The following is an 18,236-nucleotide window of genomic DNA, read 5'->3' on the forward strand; positions in this document are numbered from 1 at the left end:
GGTCACAATGACAGTTTAAAACTGTCCGTCTGGCTGCAATGGCAGACCAGAGTCATGTTTTACGGTGCTACTTTACTGGGTGGCTCAACGTATGCTGTGGCCTGCTAGTCGCATTTAATTTACAGGCTCTTTGTAGAGGTAGTACCATATTCAAGGGACTTAAAAGTAATTTAAATGTACAAAATGGGGGTAGACCAGTTTTGCAATGTATAAAAGGAAGAGCACAAGAACATTACCACTGGTTATCAAGGGTCATTTTGCACAGTGTCCTAAGGCCACCCAAAGCAGGCTCAGCAAAAGAAGGTAGAAAATCTCTGGTGACCCTGCAGAAAAGGCCAGTTTCAAAAGCTGAAATTCTTCCAGTGAGGTTACCTCCTCCCAAACAAAATAGTGACATCATTTAACTTCCAATGGTTGTATTGACGGGGCCATATTTTGATATGATGGTTTTCAAGATACAAATGCAGACATCTCAAATGCAGACATCTCAAATACTTGTCACCTACCATGAAACACATATTAAACATTGTTTACAAAGTAAGGGATCAGATGGTGTCTGCTACCAAACACTGAGTTATGGACATCAGTTAGGAGTTTTCATTACTTGCAATGTTTAACCTGGCTGGAGTGTGGTACCCCTAACACAGAAGCAGTGCTATCAGTAGTGCACTAGGTGCTGTGGGCCCACCGAGGCCCAATTCTTTTGCATTGCAAGTACTCAGGGTGCCCAATTTTCTTTATTTGCACTAGTGCCCGTGGCACACTTGCTAGGCCACAGACCCTGACGCTAACCTCACAACCCTTGGTGTGAGGATAGTTGGATGTGTTAAAATTATACCTTTTTATTTCCCAATCAGTCTCAGGCAGTTGCTGTTCTGTAAAGTAATTGAGTTTCCTGAAGACATTGACCAGTTTCAACTTGCAAAGGTAAACTGTTGCCATTTGTTTAATGTGACAAGGTGTTACCTTGCAACAAACCAAGAGGCCTTCCTGACTCAAAAACACAAACCACGAGGGCAGAAACTAGTCTGTGTTCTGCAGCTTGTAGAACTGGTACCGCACAGCCCCAGAAATTCTCAGGCATGGAATAATTTGTGCATTTTTTGTTTAATGGAAAGGTAGCAAGGCCAGACTCATGTGCTGTACCCTCAGTACATTTGAAGAGGAATGGGCATGGTGTCCAAACTCCAGATGTGCTGCTGAATTTTTTGAGCAGGCCTCTCTGACCCAAAAACACTAAGCACAAGCGTGGAAATTACTCTTTGTTCTGCAGCTTGTAGAAATCATACCGCACAGCACCAGAAATTCTCAGGTATGGAATCATCTGTGAATTTTTTGTTTAATGGAAAGGTAACAAGGCCAGACTCCTGTGCTGTATCCTCCGTACATTTGAAGAGGGATGTGCAGTAGGTCCAATCACAAGATGTGCTGCTGAATTTGCTGAGGCTCTGGGGCACATCAGATTAAAAATGCATTGCACTTGGAATGCACTCGAGCTGAGAAGAATGACATCCACCATTAAGTGGAACAGGCGAAAGATCCGACAAGGTATTAAAGGTAAGCAACAGGTAGGATTGACATTCTTTCTTACTTAGTGGCATCTGAGGTGAACTGAAAAGGATCTGAATAACTGGCTTGCAGAACTAGACTAAAACCTCACATCAGTGCATGTAAAAATACCTGTAGAGCTTCCATTTAGCCCCATGTGACAGGTGAGATCAAAACAGGTGTGGCTCTTTAAGCAAAGGTATTTTACATGCTGGCATTTTCTCACCCATGCTAACAATGTAAATAGTAAAACAAGAAGTCCCAGGATGCAATCCGATAAAAAGCCACTCATTCCTAGAGGCAGAACACATGATATAAGACTACTGGGCAGCCATGCCCTGGTCTCACTATTTTTGTATGCATTAGTAATGCAACATGTATTGTACTAAAAAAGACGAAGCAAAAAAAGTGTTCAGTCAACAGGATTGGACACAGTCTTTTACTCAGACCCCAAATTAAAATAATAGCTTAAATGGAAAATGTATGATGGGTATTTACACAGATGCATGGAGAGATTAACACTGTTTAAAAGAAGGTTAAGCGCTGACAATGGATGCAAATGCTACAACAGCCCCACAGTTGTGAGTATTCAAACCTCTATACGTTTGTCAGCACCACGAATCAACACAGACCCTTCACTTCTATCCACTTGTGCTGACACGAAGAACAAATCAAAGCGTTCAGTCACGAGGTGAAGCATAAAAAAGACACCCATTGTTTTGTAGACTTTTCTGTAACGTTTGTATAATACTATTCTCATAAAAATCAACCATTTCATAAACTGCAAAGGGGAGTAATGTTTCAAAGAAGTATTGATCCAAGAATCCAGAACACAGATGTAGTAGATTTGTAAATAACATCTGCAGTCATGAACAAATACTAAATTCCACTTCTGCAGTGGCCCCTTTCCTCATGCAGCTATGGTGATAATGCGTACATTGTTCAAATATGCACATCCTGCAAATCACGGGATCTAATTCTCGTGTTCCCGGCAAAAATTTACCATGAAACTTTTTAACATCAAATTTCACTGCTTCGAATTGAGGGTGTGCGACGTTGCAAAGTAAACCTACTCACAACGTCTGTGTTTTTTTTCAAAATGTTGTAGAATGCCAAGCTAGCAATTTAAAAAAAGAAAAGTAAAACAGTTTCACATTAGCCAACCGGCGGCCCCCCTGAGCACGAAGCAGACACACAAAAGGAAATAGAAGTTCGCTCACAGTGAAACATATCGGCAAAAGTGGTATTATCCATGTAACCGGCAAAAGTGCAATTATCCATGTAACCGGGTCGATGTCGTGCAAAGCGCTCGACTACTGCCCAGCGAGCTCGCGCTGCCTACGAAATAGAAAAAGTAGTCCAGAAACCATACGGAAAACATGGAGCCTCATATGTTTTCAGTAGTTGTCCAGTGTACTTGAGGAGGGCTAAACACTGGAAAAGGCTTGACATATGCATGCCTTTCACTAATGAAATCAAGCATATTTTAAAAGGCTAGCCCACAAACCAACCAAACGAATGGGCGTGACATGGGCGTGGTTACAAGCCCATAAAGAGATTACAACAGGGACAGAGCGCTTCACGCACTCTACCATAAAAAGCACAATCTGCACAACATCTACTTACTTGCCAAATTTGGTGTAATTCCGTTCAGCAATTTGGGCTGTAGGTGTGTCTAAAGACCCTATGGAAGAATGAATGGGAGAAACGTGTTTTGGGACCCCCCTTTTTCTCGGCCTCCACTTGATGGATCACTCCAAAACATTCAGGATAGCGCTCACCAGTAGGTAGCTATAGTAAGGACCTAGTTTCCATTGAAAAAGCGTTTTTTTGACTTGGCTATATCTTTTGTGCTGTTGGATGAATCTTCATGAAATTTTCCAAACATGTTGTGCCCGAGGGTCCTGTTGTGCTAGGAACGTTTTGGGGCAATCCGTCAAGCGGGGGCAGAGAAAAAGGGGAGTGCAAACAAAATGCACTTTCCATGTTATTCCCCATAGGGATTTTGAACACGACTGCAGCCTGAACCACTGGACGGAATTACGCCAAATTTGACAGAAGGCTAGCTCTTGGTCCAGAAAGCATGCTTTTTGTTATTTGGTGTAAATCCGTTCAGTAGTTTTTGAAACATTAAAAGAAAACCATATTTGTATATCTAGAGGTGCGAATACTTCTCGAATCGTCATGAGCTCGTGCAGAGATCTGATTGGCTGCCAACACTTCAACCAGGAAGTGTTGGCAGGTGGGCCAGGTCCCGGGGGCATTCTTCGTTATAATACTGAGGAGAGGCGAGCATAGGGGTCCCCGCTTAGTGCTTTCAAAAGTCTCGGGGACCACTACTTACCCCGGGCAACATGCAAAAAAATGTGGGGGGCCGCATGGACCCCATGAACCCCGGGGACCGCCAGATTCCCGGCAAGAGCAGACAGAAATGCGGGGGGCCCTGGGGACTCCTACCTCCCTGAGTCTAGAAAATAAAATGATTATAGGGGTACTGGGAACACCCCAGGGACCACCACTTCCACAGGCTTTATCTGATAAATAAGTGGGGCGGCACGGCCTCTCACACCCAGGTGACCCTAACCTCCCCTTGGCTACAATTTTCGAAAGTAAGGGGGGGGGGGCAGCAAGGCCCTCTCCAGTCCTGGGGACCACCACCTCCGTAGAGCTACAATTGTTAAAACTACCAAGGGGGCCGCACAGACCCCCAGCCCCAGCGGCCACCACCTTGCCAGGGCCAAATGGAAAGAAGGAGAGGGGCCATATGGGCCCCCTCCTGGAACAAAACATGGCCCTGGGACTGCCACTCCCATGGCTGTCTCCTGCTACCTCTTGAGGTGTCCACCGTCGGGAGGTAGCTATTTGCTTTTGCTTGGCAGGAGGTGACGGCTCCCACCAAGCAGAAGCAAACACTCCTCTTTCAGCAAGGGAATGCTTTAAAAATGTTCCTGCTTCCTGAAAGGGGAGTTTCCATCTCTTTCCCTGGCCGCTAACGTGCAGGCAGGGAAAGAGATGAAAACATTGCTCTCGCATGCAGGGAGCTTCTATTTGTAGCAGCTCCCTGTGTGAAGGGGCAATGCCAGCTCTCGCAAGAGGCTGGAGCCGGCAGGGACTGAGAAGGCCTTGAGGTTCCCCCCGTGCCCCCTTACATAAAAAAACAGAGCACTTGCTTCTGAAAAGTACAAATCATTCAAGTGTGTTTTCTAAGCGGTTCCACCTTGTAAAGTTATCTGATGAAGACACTCAAGGAACAATCACAATGGCAAAGTTACACACACACACACACACGTTGTTACTGGACACATTACCCTGGCATCCTTTAACCAGCTGTTGTGTAGGAGATGCACTATACATATACCTGACGAGGTAGCACTTAACAATTGGCCAGTAAAAGTACTCCAGATGGATAGACATACTGCAGAAAAAGGTGGCCTCTTCTTGGATAAATACGCAGGGCAGGTTTCATTCTGGCATAGTGCTCATTTCATAGAATTTAAACCTCAACGGGAAGCACTTGCATATATAAACAAAGCAGGTGCCCAAGTTGAAGCTCCACTTGCGGACAGTGCTAATCATCCTAATTTGTTGCACATGGTAACGGAAAGCAACTTTTTTTATCTGCATTTCCACCTTGAAAAGTTATCTGTAAACCTTGATGGAAGTGATTGGATCCTTGCTTTCTTCTAGCGCAGTAGGTCATGTGGTGTCTGTGACAAGTGGTTCTTTCTTGTCAGCTGCTGCTGAGACCAGAGATCATGTTCTCCCTTCTAAAAACCACAAGTATATAATATGGCCTATCAGTCCCGCCCTTTTGGTCCCATCCCATATAGATTAGTGGTATGCAACATCTTTCTAGAATGATGGACAGCTTACTAAAAGGAACCCCTGAGCTTGTTTCCCACTGATTTTGGAGACATGTTCTTGATGCACAGGAGTATGATTACATCTCCACCAAACAAAAAAGCACTGCATGAGTGCCATGGGGTTGGGTGGTTATAGGTGGTAGGCTGCAGGGCCTGGCCACAGGCCAGGCCTATTGGCCAGCATTCGCTGTGCATGGCCGAAGGTCATGCATGGCATGGGTGTTGGCTGGCTATAGGGGATAGGCTGCAGGGCACTTCAGTGGGAAACATTTACAGATACAAACAACACAGGTGCTCGTGTTGAAGCTCCACTTCAGTTTAGTACTAATCAGCCTAATTTTGTGTGCATGGTCAAGGCAAAGCATGGTCTCTGCATTTTCACAGTGGAAAGTTATCTTTAATCCTTGATGGAGGTGTTTGCATCCCCGCTGTGCATTGCTGAAGGCCTTTGTGTGATGTGGGGTTGGGTGGTTATAGGGGGTTGGCCACAAGGCCTTGCCACAAGCCATGCCCTGTGGCCAGCCCCCACCGCACACAGCCAAAGGCAAGCCTCTGCCGCCAACCTCCACAGCCCTGCACCCCTGCGCAGCCAAGCGGCAGTAATTGGATTACCGTGAAGCAATCAAGATTACTTTATGTTAAAAAAGCCCATAGAAATTAACTGAAAATAACAAAGGTTACAAGAGCGTTATAGTTAGGAAGTAGAATTTTCTTTAAAACATAGAAATTCACTTTAAGAACCAAAGGGTACAGGGGAGTTATAGTTAGGCTCACATTTTAAACGTGCAAAACCATAGAAATTCAGCTGTTACAACTAAAGTTATTTCAAGTAACTATAACTCGTGCCCTCACCGTGCACTGATAATTACCCCAGATATTACAGCACTCTTTACATCTTTTATAACAGCTTTGATATCACTGTAAAATTTGCTGTAAAATTATTCCTAAAAAACTGTGCATGGCGGGGGTGCGAGTTGTAGTATGTATTAAATATCAATCAAACTATAACGTCCCTATAAGCTTTGTTTTTTTTCAGTGAATTTGTGTGTGTGTGTGTGTGTGTGTATATATATATATATATATATAATGTAATGCAGATAAGAAATAAGGCAGTCAGCAGGCAATTTGTTGAAGTGTGTACTTAGTGGCGAATACAAGATGCAGTTTCAAGATCCATTTTTGCTAAAACATTTTAGCGTATCACAAGTTTCGAGTTATAACCTTATACAAATAGATCATGCATTCTCATTTGAAATGGCACATTAAACTAATTTTATAAAATAGTTCTCAAACAGAGTTCATTGTGATAAGATCAGTGAGGGCCAGTTCAAGAACAGTGCAAACGCACTGGGAGCTGAGCTATGGTGGCACTGTGTTATGAAATATTTTATGGTTTTAAATGAACCTGCTGCAGAGTTCCTTGTGTGTCCAGCAATTTCAAGTCTACAATAAAGATGTCAACATAACGTAATTGATTAATGTACTTGCTGGAAAGCGAGAGTGTTTTGTCTGTTGGTACTTTTTAACTCACCATAAAGCAGTGCAGCAGGACGTGGTGCCTGATGAAAAGTTGTCTACCATGCATATCACAGAATAGTATTTTATGTAAATAGCTCAGTGTGTTTCGGCTTTTGTTAATTATACTTCATAAATTAAAATCGTAATATAGCACAGTCAGCTATGAACTATGATCAAAGAGTTGCATGCAAACTGCAAGGTAAAAGTTAGAAGTTATATATTTCCCCAGTCCTTCATTATCCTAATGTTACTAAAAATAATTAATTTGGGTAGAAATATTTTTTTATAAGTATACCCATCCCCAACCATGATGTCACATTTTAAGTCCTGAGTTTGTTCTTCTCCAAACCAAGCACTCTTAAAATCTACTGGGTACAATTTTGTTTGTCTTGTACTCTCACACCTTGCAGTCCTCTTTGTCTTAAGTAACATTACATGTACACTGATTTACACATGTATGATTCATTGCTTCTGTTTAAGGTCTGTGATGTAAAGTGGGCCGACCTGTGTAAAAGAAAGGAGGGGACTGCACGGCCCACCTTCTGGAGCCACTAATGGTCTGGGTACTACCACTCCCCCAGGGCCGGCTTCTACTATTTCCAGAGGTGCCCACCCTCGAGAGATAGCTGTTGCTGTTGCTTGGCGAGAGCTGTAGCAGCTCCCGCCAAGTAAAAGCAAACACTAACTCCGCTTCCAACAAGTAGGAGCTGTCAAAATGCTCCAGCTTGCTGAGTTTTCATCTCATTCCCTGTCGGCAGACATGCAGGTCGGGAAAGAGATGAAAGTATTGCTCCAGCACACAGGGAGCTGCATTTTCAGCAGCTCCCTGAGTGTGGGATCGATGCCGGCATGGGCAGTGCAGGGGTTCCCCTGCCAGCACCCTCGGTATGCGCATTGTCTGCTATGCAGACAGTGCACATTCTGATAGTGCTGATGTGAGATGGCATCGGCCTCCGCTCCCTTAAGGGTATTGAGGCCAGTACCATTGCACCGTTTCTGCTGGGCTAACCAGCAGAAACATTGTAAGATGATGTTTCCACCAGTCAGCCAGTGGAAACATCATAATACGACACGTGGTGAGGCCGCTTAAATGACGGCAGCCTCACCCGCACGGCTTTGGCGGTCCGTTAGTCGGACCTCCAAAGTCATAATGAGGCCCTAAGTTTCCTCTGACCTCCATACCTGCATCAGGTGCCTGCTGACCCAAATTGCTGCAAACCATGACCAGAGGCTTTGTCAAGAGTTGGAAGCTGGAGGATCGAGCACAGTAAGTTTGGTGTCATATGAACTCGATGCTGAATGTGGCCGTATACCATGAGCCGTGTCTAGTGCCAGGGATGAAGACACAAGCAATATCCATAAAAATGGTCAAGTGCCTGCTGCATATGACTTAGATGCCCTATAGCCAGTGTTTGCTGCACATAGCCCTAGTGAGTTTGGAACACAGAGAGTGGGTGCCTGTGTATGAAGTGCACACTTCGTACACACTCATGCAGTGACCATTGACGATGGCTGAAGGTCATCTCCATTGGTTTCAGTGGCCCAGGGAATGAGCACAAGGCCTGGATGTCAGACATGGCCTCTGCCCAGGACCGCCTGCTCAGATTTGGTATCTTTGAGAAAGGGTGCAGGGCATGACCCAAGACTGTTCCTTGTGGAGACTTCCCATCCATATGGCTAAAGGCATAGTGCAGTGGATTCTGTGTATCTGGTATGCTACATCCTGTGCACAGTGCTCTCTGCATATAGCTGGAGATTGTTTCAAAGCCCTTGATTGTTTGAATCTGTTCCTTAGCTTTTTCTTTTTATATAACCGTTATGACAATACATTAAAAAAGAACTGTCTGTACATGGCATGCATATTGGGACATGTATCTGCATGTAACATATGGTGCACTCAACCTCATTCACGTCATTACAGCTGCGTGTGCAACAACCATTGGCAAATTGTGTAACTTGTCGGCATATATACATGTTAGTTGTCTTAGTCAGACATTCCTAGAGCATCCCGTTCGGTAGCATGCAGGTGGGAGCACGTCTCAGTTGGAAATAGGTCAGCAAATAATTTTTTTTTTTCTTTGACATCGTTCAACAAAAACCCATCCCACCCACCCCTCACCTACATGAAACATCAAATCAGCCGACTCTTAACTGTAAATTGTTTGCTCTGGCTGCTCTCCCCTTTATCAAATCCTGTACCTACCTGTGATTGTGAGTGACTACACTAGTTGCAACCTGGCACACTTCACATAGAAAGTACCTCCTGTGGATTCATATCAGCTGTGAGAAATGTGTTAATCCTCTAACAGCATGCCTACAGGTTCTGGTAACGAACCTTCGCCACGGTCTACCTCTTGTGTGCTACAATTTTGCAGGTCTGCTAAGGTGGTATCTCACTGCAGCAATAGGGTGCTTTCTCAAGCCTAGTGTGCCCTCTTGATATAGTGCTATGCTTTCAGCTTGCGCCCAATTAATCGTTGAGTGCTCCCAGGCTTTCATTTGTGGTGGTGTGGGTGATTTCCATCTACGAGTGATAAGTAGTTTGGCAACAATAAAGCCCAAATCCAAAAATCTGGATGTTAACCTATATCTTTTGTGCATACAGTATAAACCCAGGAGAAAGGTTTCCCATTTATGTAAATTCAGGTGTTCAGTAGCTGCCATTAAATGCAATGTGATGCCTATCCAGTATGTCTGCAGGTCAGGGCACTCCTATAACGTGTAGTAGAGTAGCATCTATCTGTGCACATCTAGTCTGTTGTAAATCCTATTAAAGTTGGGAGGCGTAAGATAGGCTCTATGTAGTATACATCTGTATAAGTTTGAAGCAGGCCATTGCATGGTACGTGTCTCAGGCCCTCAAGGACAAGCCACCCTTTCTTGGTCTGTGCCAGGGTGCACTAAGTCTGCCTCACAATGCTGCTGCAGGGTCAGAAGTTCTGGTGCAGTGTGGATGCGTCACTATTCGGTGAACTAGTGTACGAGATGCCCACCCCTACCCATAACATGCAAGTATTGTACCGTAAGGTGGATCAGAGGCTCAATTGCCAGGGCTCCCCAGTGGTTCACCAACGTCACAAGTATTGAGTTATGCAACAAAAACTGACCTGGGGAAGGCCATCCTTCTTCATAAGCATCTCATATGTCGCCAATGTACAATCCCTATATAGCTCATCCATCCTGTGTATGCCAGCTGAATGCCATACCACCAGTTCAGCCAGCTACATGGGCACTCCTGTTATTGGAGTGCCCAGTAGAGCCAACGCTGGGGCGTAAGGTATCATATGGCTGCTGAGGCAGACCCATCTGCTGTAACAGTGGTGTGCCACTTTCATCAGTAACACATTTGGTACGAGCACGCATGTGCAAGGGTGAAATAAGTGAAGTATGGCGGGCAGGCTTAAGGCTGGCGAGGACGTGGCTGTGTCCGTCAAACCCGTATGTCCGTATCCCCACCAACCACCAACTACCAAATAATCCACTGGATCTGGGCTGTGAGATACTATTGCTCAAAATATGGGGCAGCCTGCCCCGCCCTCTCCATAGGCGAGTACAGCTTTGCGATCTACCCCACATGAACTCCCTAACCTGACTGTTATATATGCGAAAGAATGAAGTCAGTATGTAAACAGCAAGATTGGTTACAAAATATAAAAGACAAGGCAATGCTACCATTTTCAGTAAAGCTGCTGTCCCTGCGACGGACAGGGGCAGCGTGCGCCAGAATGTCACCTGGGATTGTAAAGAAGTAACGGCTCTGGTGACATTGCCTTAAAAGACATCAGATATGGAATGATATTGCCGTACACCTAGATATCTAAATGTATTTTGTTGCCATTCCAAGTGTCCACCAACGAGTACCAGGCAAGGGTCCAGAGTTCCCAGGAGAAAGGGAAACAAGCACGATTTAGACCATGTTACATGTAAACCAGAGATGGTAGCAAAGTGGGTAATGAAGTTATCGTGGCACAGACTTCGGGCAGGTCTTTGTAGATTAAAATATCATCAGTACATAGCGAGATTGCATGTGTCCCATCCCCCAATGGAATACCCGATGTCCTTCTGCCATGACGCAGCACCAGCGCCACCGGCTCCATGGCTATGGCAAGTAATAAAGGTGACAGTGAGCATCCCTGTCTGGTTCCTCTGTGTGGCAATGGAGACTGGCACGAGGGGCCCTATCTTCACCCTGATGCGAGGGTTAGCGTATAATAATTTGGCTAAACTGATAAAGCGGTGACCTATGCCAAAGCATGATAATACATCAAAAAGACACCTCTACTTCAGGGAGTCAAGGGCCCTTTGTAAATCTGAACCTAAACATCCAGCACCCGGGTGTGTAGCCAGCATAATCCATGACCCTGAAGAAACAACGGATTGAGTGTGGTATTGCACGCAGGCACAAGCCCATTCTAATCTGGGCGGACCAATGGCGGAACCAGAGGTGCTAACCATTCTGCTGCTACTTTTGCTAATATTTTATGATCTGTATTAGGCAGTGCCAATGAGTTCTGGGTTTTTGTTAGGTTTAGGCAAATAAATCACTGTGGCCTCCTATTGAGCGGCCCAGCGCATCCGCCTTCTCATATAATCTCAACAATTCGGAGCTAATTGCTAATTGTGTAGTGTATGTATTATAGAGTTCCACTGGCAATCCAACAGGTCCCAGTGTTTTACCTGTGGCCAGTGATTTGATAGCTGCAGTAATTTCCGCCAGGGTAATGGGCTTTTCTAAATCTAGTCTCTGTTCCAAGGCGATACGAGGCAGAGCCAAATCATTAAAAAAGGCATCACGATTTCTCATGTTGTCTTCTGTACAGGATTGGTATATCCCCGTGTAGTGTCTCGTAAGCTCGGCATGAATGGCATGTTGTGTGTAAAGCATTGGGCTTGCCTCAGAATTGTCCTGTCTAATAAGCCATGCCAGAAGGCGGCCCACTCTGTCTGCCATAGAATGAGTGAGGGTCGAATGTGCAGTGAAATTGAGGCACTGCAGTCTTTCCAGCAATGCAATGTGATCATGGCGCATCTTCGCTAGTTCTCCAATGGCAGCTGGATCCCCGGCCACCCCCTTCTCCAATCCCATCAGCTCGAGTTCTATCTTGGTGAAGTCCCTGGTGAGTTGTTGTTTCATGTTTTCCAATTTAGTGGAAGCTTGCCCGCACTACAATCAAAGTAGGCAGTAATAGCAGAACCAAGGGAAGTTCTAAACTGAGGATCTTGCAGTAAGGTAGGTTGTAACCTCCAGGTGGGTATGGGTGGTAGCTCAGCCACCCATTGTATTTGGAGTACTCTAGGGTTGTGGTTCGAAATTGTGCGTCCCATGTATCCTACTTTTGTAATGCAGGGGAGTAATGCTGGTGTACCCACTAATCTATCTATGCATATGTGTAGCTTATGGGAGACAGAATAGAAAGATTACATTCTTGTGTCAGGGTTGCGGGAGCAACAAATATCAACCAGTGACCAACGCCGGAGCCAGTCTGTTAGCATTTGATCATTGGTGACCAAGTATGCAGAGGAAAAGAACGTTCTAGTGCAGGGTTTAAAACACTACTAAAATTGCCTCCAATTAGCTACGTTATACAGGCCCACCTACACAGGGTTGCGGACAACACATGAAAAAAGGCAATTTGATCTAAGTCTGGTGCGTGAATAGATCCTAGGAGTGAGTATTGGGCGTCCATCTAATCTACCCTCTAACATGACATATCGACCCTCAGGATCACACACATTGTCAGTGACTACAAATGGGGTCCCAGATCATATCCATACTAAGGCGCCTCTAGCATAGGTAGAATAGTTTGTAGTGAATACCTGGCCATGCCAACTTTTCTGTAATCTAATGCTTTATATATGATAAGATTTGTTTCCTGTATCAGTGCAATATGTGCGGAATATAGTTTCAGATAGGAGTAAACCAAGTAGGGGCATGAGGGCGTGTGCATGCCGCTCACATTCCACATCAGTATATTAAAGTGGGCTATAATTGCGGCGGTTTTGCTTCCAGTTTCCCAGTCTCACGTATGTATGGGTAAGAGCATAGTAGCGCACGCATAATGGCAGGATAAACACTAGTGAGTTGCATTTCTATAGGCGGGCACGTGTTAAAGATACAAACATTCAACATAATAACAAAACAGTGTGAATAACAAAAGAGCAGAGAGGCAAAGAGCATCCACCCAAACATCCAGGCAAACAATACTATTAAGCGATAATCAGTAATGAGACTGATGGGGGAGAAATAGACCGTCGGGTGAAGCAGGATTAGTCTGGGATCCAGTCATGTCATGACAGCAATGCAGTGTGAGATATACAGCAGACATGCGCAGCACAGTGAGCATTTGCGTGTAAACAAATATTACAGTAGGCCCTGTAAGGCAAGAAGGTTAAACCATTAAAGCATAACAAGTGAAGGACAAAGACATTAGATAATAACATCTGATGTTGGTGGAGTAATTCTGCAGTAGAGGGCCACTTACTCGATGAGCCAGCGTCGCTGCCCGATTTGTCCGACATCTTCTGGGCCCGAGCCCTGTTTACTGTTGTGTGGAGCTGCAGCACTTCGTAATGCCCTACGCCTTTCCTTTATGACTTGTTCCAAGTCTGGATGGCTGTCAGCCGCGATGGACAACGTGGTCCTAGTGCACTGCCATGACGTTTCAGACCAGGCTTTTCAGGTTTTGCAGTGACTGACGGCCAGATCCCACCAATGCGGCTTGACCCTCCGCATCCAGCCAGTCCCTTGCATCTGCAGGTGTATCGAAGTCAGGCTGTGAACAGGAACGCATAACTGATATCTAGTTCACGGAGCCGTCACTTAGCAGCAAGAAATTAACTCCTTTGATTCTGCACCAGCATTGTGTAATCTGGGAAAACATTACGGTTGCCTTATCAACGTTGCGGTCCTGTAATTTCCGATTCTCACATATCACCGTATCACTATCCCTATTGTGTAGCAATCGAAATAGAAATGGTCTGGCGGCGGGTCGGTACTCGATGGGCACATTCCACAGAGAAGTACTGGGATAGAGAATCTTGTGTAACAACTGTTGCAACTAGCGCTACACATAGGCCACAGCATCCTGGACCTCTTACTCCTCTGGCAGGCCTACAGCACATACGTTCTTATGGCGCAAGCAGCTTTCTGCATCGCCGAGTCTCCCTTCCAGTGTCTTGACGCATTCTGTCAGCTTGCGCATGTTGAAGTCAAAGCCAATTACCTTTGATTCAAACTCTAATATGGCTAGTTTTGCTGAGTGCACCTGAAGAAACTGTTATGGTCTGGATGGTCCCGGGGCAATGCAGCAGAATTGTCATTGAAACGCAGCATGCGCTGCAATAGCAAAAAACTATCTCTGCTCATTTACGTTGCAAAGATGAGGGTTGCCCAAACTGTGTGACTCGTTCAGTAGGACTGCAAGATGGGTTTCTGCACTAAGCCCATTTTAAGCATAAGGCCCAAACTCCTCCAGCGAAGTGGGAGTCCACTGGCATGCCCTAGAACGGGGCCCTTGAGTGCCTCCATGCTCCCTCAGAAATTTGTTTGCTGCACAATTTACTGGAGGAAGTCAACATATGAAAAGAGATGGACGTAGTCCACTGGCAAAAGGTTGACCATATCGACTTTACATCCAGTGTCACCAGTAAAAGGTGGAATTTGGGGCTGAACTGCTTTGGGGGGCTGCCAAAAGAGCACTCTCTCTGTGCTTGCCGCGGCAGACACCTACCCTCTGGGTAGGGCTAATCTGCTGCTGTCCCCCTGCACAGAATGTGCTTGCAAAGGGACAGCACGACTGTCCTCATCATCTCCCACAGAATCACTGGTAGGGGCTCCGCCGACTGAAAAATCACTCCCAGATTCTGCTCCATTGTGTCCTCTCTTTCAGATGCTGATTCAGTATCAGCTGTCTCAGTCTCGATCCTACCTCAGAGCTGCCTGCCATTACCCAACAGCAGCCATCCAACAAGACGCCATCTCTGCTACTGGCTAAACTGTTCCTCTAAAGCACTAGCCTATGTAGATGGCAGATAGGGTCACAAAATTGCGTGAAGCAGGATCCTTTATCATGATTTTTTTCTTAATATTTTTCGGTTATTTTTATATTTTAAAAACATTAGGAAAGGTTAGTCCCCACAAGGCAAGTATCCACACGTAGTCCCCACAAGGATGGTAACAAGTGTATGCGTGTGTGTGTGTGATGTGTGCAACAGTAAATGTCAGGTCACCTTACCTTTGCTTCTTCTCTGAATCAGCAGTTTCTCTTAAGACACTGAAAAAAACAAAAAAGACACACAACTACTTCATTTTACCACATACCCATCATCACAGCCTTTAGCGCTGGTGGCACCCAGTGCGACAATCATTTTTGGTGCTCCCCCTCCTAAGATCTCCTCCTCGAATTCCTTCACTACCACCCAGCAAAAGTGCCCCTCATCACTCCATAGCCCCCCTCGCACACATATTTAATTTGTTTAAAACTGCAGGTAACACCTGGCTTCACTAATACGCTAAGCTAAATACATATCTATTCTTTGCAGCAGGCCTATAAACCATCTGCGCTACTTTATGGTGTCAAAACCGCCACTAGACAAAAGTCAGATCTCTATCTTTCTAGAGAGAATCTATTGCTAAAAAATAAATGTGTGTACATATATATGTATATATGCCTTTTCTTTATATGCATGGTTTCCCTGGGGACCGATGGTGGCTTCCTGAAAACAACACATGTAAAAAAGTGATATAGATGTAGTGGTGTTTGAAGTGCTGCTCTGTGAATAAATGGAATTTGCTAATCTTTACTCTGGGAGTGCAGCAATTCTTTTTTGCTTATTTTTCAAGGGTCCTGGTCTCAACCCTATGCTGGCACCGGCAGTCAGAGCGCGCCGCTTTTCAGACCAATTGTTTTGCTTGTTTGCAAACAAAAAAAAAAAAAATATATATATATATATATATATATATATATATATATATATATATAAAACGTTGTCTCTTATCTAGCTCGACGTGGATAGCACTGTGCTGATCCTGTGTTCAAAAACTTTGCTAGATAAACAGACATTTGAGGTGAGCAAATCTAGAGTGTCGCTGGTGTTATAGAGTGCTCCTTACTGGGAACTACCCAGAGTTCTCTCTTGTGTTTTTCATAATTTATGTGTCTCTCTAACCCTGAAAGGGTCTTGTTTGATATATATATATATATATATATATATATATATATATATATATATATATATATGTGTTCGATGGCATGTGTAGCTGCAGATACACATGCTGTGCACATCCCGCCATCTGGTGTTGGGCTCGGAGTGTTACAAGTTGTTTTTCTTCGAAGAAGTCTTTTCGAGTCACGAGACCGAGGGACTCCTCCCATTTCGACTCCATTGCGCATGGGCGTCGACTCCATCTTAGATTGGTTTTTTTCCGCCATCGGGTTCGGACGTGTTCCTTTTCGCTCCGTGTTTCGGGTCGGAAAGTTAGCTAGAATCTCGGAAAAAAACGTCGGTATTGTTTGCGTTCGGTATCGGGTTAGTTACAACAGATCGACACCGAATTTTGAAGAGCTCCGGTGGCCCTTCGGGGTTTTTTCGATCCCCCGTCGGGGCCTGGTCGGCCCAGCCACGTGTGACTTCAAGGCTGATGGAACGGACCCCATTCCGCTTCTGTCCAAAATGCCATAACAAGTATCCGTATACGGATCAGCATCTGGTCTGTAACTTGTGCTTGTCCCCAGAGCACAAGGAAGATACTTGTGAGACCTGTCGAGCGTTTCGGTCCAGAAAGACGTTAAGAGACCGAAGAGCCAGAAGACTGCAGATGGCGTCGACGCCGACAGGACAAGAGCTTTTCGAGGAGGAAGAGGAAGCTTTCTCTATCCACGAGTCGGACTCGGAAGAGCTCGAGGCCGAAAAAATTCCGAAAACCGTGAGTAAGACGTCGAAACATAAGACTCACGAGAAGTCAACAAAAGCCCAGGGGACGCCACCGCCAACAGGCCATGGCTTAACCCAAAAAATAGGTGACCGAGCCAAGGCACCGAAAAAGGGCACGCTGGTGTCGAAGTCATCCGACTCCTGTCGAGATACCGCCACACAGCAATCTCGGATCCGAGACATCGGCTCAGAGAAATTTCGGCACCGTGACAGCGGCACCGAACAAATTCGGCACCGAGAAACCACCACGCCGAAAATTACAAAGGTTTCTTCGGAGCCTAAAAAGACGTCCGAAAAAGTTTCGGTTCCGAAACATCCAGCCTCGGAGCCGAAAACAGGTTCCTATACAGAGGAAAAAGGATTGTCCTCCCAAATGCAAAAACATAGATTTGGAGAGGAACTTCAAGCTGTAGAGCCAGACTATACTCAAAGGAGGCTCCACATTCATCAAGACACAGGGAAGATAACCACTCTTCCCCCAATTAAAATAAAAAGAAAACTTGCCTTTCAAAAAAAGGACAAGGAGCCACAGGCAAAGGTGACAAAGAAAACAACTCCACCACCGTCTCCACCACCATCAGTGCACACATCACCAGTAACAACTCCTCCACTGATGCACTCCCCGACTCATACTGCCATGAGTCAAGATGATCCCGATGCATGGGACCTTTACGATGCTCCAGTATCGGACAACAGCCCAGACTCGTACCCTGCCAGGCCGTCCCCTCCTGAGGACAGTACATCTTACACACAGGTGATCGCAAGGGCAGCTGCTTTCCATAACGTCACCTTGCATTCCGAACCAATTGAGGATGACTTTTTGTTTAACACGCTATCCTCCACTCATAGCCAATACCAAAGACTACCTATGCTCCCAGGAATGCTAAAACATTCAAAACAAATCTTTCAGGATCCTGTTAAAGGCCGAGCCATAACTCCAAGGGTGGAGAAAAAGTACAAGCCACCGCCAACAGATCCTGTTTATATTACAACCCAGTTAACACCAGACTCAGTAGTTGTCGGGGCAGCTCGTAAGAGAGCGAACTCTCATACCTCGGGGGACGCACCACCTCCAGACAAAGAGAGTCGCAAATTTGATGCTGCGGGCAAAAGGGTTGCAGCACAAGCAGCAAACCAATGGCGCATTGCCAATTCACAAGCACTTTTGGCAAGATATGATAGAGCTCACTGGGATGAGATGCAACATTTGATAGAACACTTACCCAAGGAGTTCCAAAAAAGAGCACAACAAGTGGTGGAAGAAGGACAAAGTATCTCTAATAATCAGATACGGTCTTCAATGGATGCAGCAGATACGGCTGCAAGGACAGTAAATACTGCAATAACAATAAGAAGTCACACATGGCTGCGCAC

General features: G+C 45.4%; 1 protein-coding gene across 2 annotated transcripts in view; it reads left to right on the forward strand.

Annotated features, from left to right (window-relative positions):
- Window positions 1-18,236, forward strand: part of MTMR7 (myotubularin related protein 7) — a 372,736-nt gene that overhangs the window by 190,613 nt on the left and 163,887 nt on the right. The gene's annotated exons all lie outside the window — the stretch shown is intronic.

The sequence above is a fragment of the Pleurodeles waltl genome, chromosome 1_2, assembly GCF_031143425.1.
Source record: "Pleurodeles waltl isolate 20211129_DDA chromosome 1_2, aPleWal1.hap1.20221129, whole genome shotgun sequence".
In the NCBI taxonomy this organism is placed as follows: Eukaryota; Metazoa; Chordata; class Amphibia; order Caudata; family Salamandridae; genus Pleurodeles; species Pleurodeles waltl.